Source organism: Pithys albifrons, chromosome 1, assembly GCF_047495875.1.
Source record: "Pithys albifrons albifrons isolate INPA30051 chromosome 1, PitAlb_v1, whole genome shotgun sequence".
Classification (NCBI taxonomy): Eukaryota; Metazoa; Chordata; class Aves; order Passeriformes; family Thamnophilidae; genus Pithys; species Pithys albifrons.
Genome location: NC_092458.1, coordinates 33,671,512 through 33,674,154, shown reverse-complemented (window position 1 = coordinate 33,674,154; position 2,643 = coordinate 33,671,512).

Sequence of the window (2,643 nt, the reverse complement as noted above, 5' to 3'; positions counted from 1 at the left end):
GGACTTTATAGGCGGCGGCTCCGCCCGGTGCTGCGGGCGGCGTGCGCTTATCGCCGGCAGCGAGCCCGGGGCTCACCTGGCCGTGACCCGGCGGGATCGGCCCGGGCTGCCAGAGCGCAGCGTACTGGGCAGTTCTGCCTGCCCGCCTGCTGCCCTTCTGGCTGCTAAACCAGGAGTGTTACCACCTGCCGCGGGCTGTTTTCGGTCTGCAGCCATCACGGAGCTCCGAGGCAATGCTGTAAGGCGAACCGAGCGCAGAGCAATCCTAACGCCTGGCGTTGCCCCTTGGATGTCAACGGCGTGATAGAAAACTCAGTAAGCAAGTAGGCAGTCCACATGCTGTGTGCAGGGCAGCTTTTCTGCCTCGCTCCTTCCTTTCAAGCCAAGGAAACAGGTTTCCCCACTGCTGTTGCCACTGGTTTCTCATGGTCTCTGACCTCTGGCTTCCATGAACTGGTAGTTCTGAAAAGCTGTCCAGAGAAGCTGTGGATGCATCCCTGGAAGTATTCAAAGCCAGGGTAGATGGGGCTTTGAACAATCTGGTCCAGTGAATGATGTCCACGCCCAGGGCAGGGGGCTTGAAAATAAATGAACTTTAAGGTCCCTTCCAACCCAAACCATTCTGTGACTGTTTCTGTCCTGCAGTTTGCTCATCACTGGGTCAGTCCCCAGCAGGTGTCTGTACCATGTGCCATTTGTGCCACCAAAATACAGGGAAAGCTGGGAGAATGCTGATCAATACAACATGATGTATGTTTCATATATGCACCTTGCTGAGTTACATGGGTACAATAAATGGATGAGAAGTTTAGCCTGAGAAGAACAGCTGGAATGGGAGGAAATAAGAAGAGTGGGTTAGGGAAGCTACATGTTACTAAGACCTAAATGTACTCAGAATGCAGAAACAGTAAAATATTAGCAGGCATTGCCAAAAAAGATCTTTCTGAAAGAAGGATAAAATCCTTCTTTGAGGCTTGGAAATTCTGTGTTACACTGCTCTGCGCTTTGTGTAATCAATCAAGTAGCTTCTTCTACATTGTGCACAATGATTACCTGGCTGCTGAACAGGTTGATTTCTTCTTAGGTACAAATCAAACTAGCATTGCAATGTATCGCAATGTGGAATGTCCACAGTCAGCACTGCAGGTGCTAAAGAAGGCTGCTGTGATTTGTGATGTAGAGTTACAGCTGAACCTGGATTTCTTAAACTGTATCTGTAGGGGGGTAATTGCTCAAAGGAGGTCTAACCTCTTAACAGTTACCCATAGTCTTGAGTGTTACAATTTATGAATAAATTCTTAAGAGAAAACACAAGTAGGTGGTTATAGCTATATTTATAGCAAGTACTCCTGTAAGAAACACAAATCTTGCTGTATAAGCTCCACTGCCACAGCTGATGCTAGTCATATATCACTGCTCAGTGGGATATATATATATATATATATATATATATATGGCCACACAGCACAGGCAGTGTTGCATTTCTCTATTATGGTAACTCCAGCAAAACAAGCAGTCTGTAATGCAACAAAGAATGATTAAACCACCAATAGCTCCTTTATGCACAGAAATAATTGAGATACTACCACTATTCTTAAGCTGTTAAAGTATGAAATTAAAGGTGTCATTTCTTCTCTGAACACGAGGTCTCTTCCCCTTGCTTAAACAACGACAGTGAAAGTTTGTTCCCAAGCACATCTTATATATCCCAGTGCATCTGCTGGAAACAGAGTAGGCATTTGATATTTCTTCCTAGAAAGAGACATACAAGTGGGATGCAGAAATTAAGGAAAAAACCCACCTGTTTTCTCAAAAAAAAAAAAAAAATTGAGATAAATGAGCTAATCTGATTACCCTGGCTTCCACTTACCTTTCAGTATTCAGGGTCTTTATTAATTCACAAAAAGTTCACCCTGATGAATATGCATGTTTTAGTTTGTCCCACAGAGACAAGGGTACACACAATTGATTCATTGCTATTTCTGAGATGGATTGGCTTCTGCTTCCCTTTAGTAAGCCGATGCCACAGGGTTGACCCTTTTGGGGCTATTTTGTGTTTGTACTCATTGGAAGGACAGAAATGGTTTACAGAGGATTTAAGTTTCCTAGCAAGATGTCTTGGTTTGCAGGGAAAAACCAAAATGTTTACCCACAAGCGGAGGATGGGATTTAACTGTAAACAGACCAGAGCAAACTGCTTCCCCAACTCCACAAGAAAAAAAACTACAACCCCCAAAGCAGCACATTTCCTCCCAGAGAAAAGTTATAGGCAGTGTCAGTGTCACAGTCCGTCTGGATGCAGGGTGAGCTTCCAGTCCCTCTCCAGCAAGACAGACGAGCGGTGAGCACTCAGATGAATTGTCTCTCCCTCTGTGTCCCTTGTCCCAAAGGAAGAAGGGAAACTGGAAGCAGAGAACCGTCATGTGTCCTGGAAAGCAGCTGCAACTTCTCTCTCGCGGGTTGCTGCCCCGGGCCGGGCGGGCAGGTCGAGACGCTGCAAGTGGCGGTGAGAGTGGAGCAGAGAACGGGACCCCAAAAAGCAGAAACCAGGAGAACAGCCGTGGCAAGGAGAAGAGAACCATCTCACCAAAAAGCAGCAGCAAGGAGGAGCAGAAGAAGAACTGCTTCTCTCCTCATGAGCGC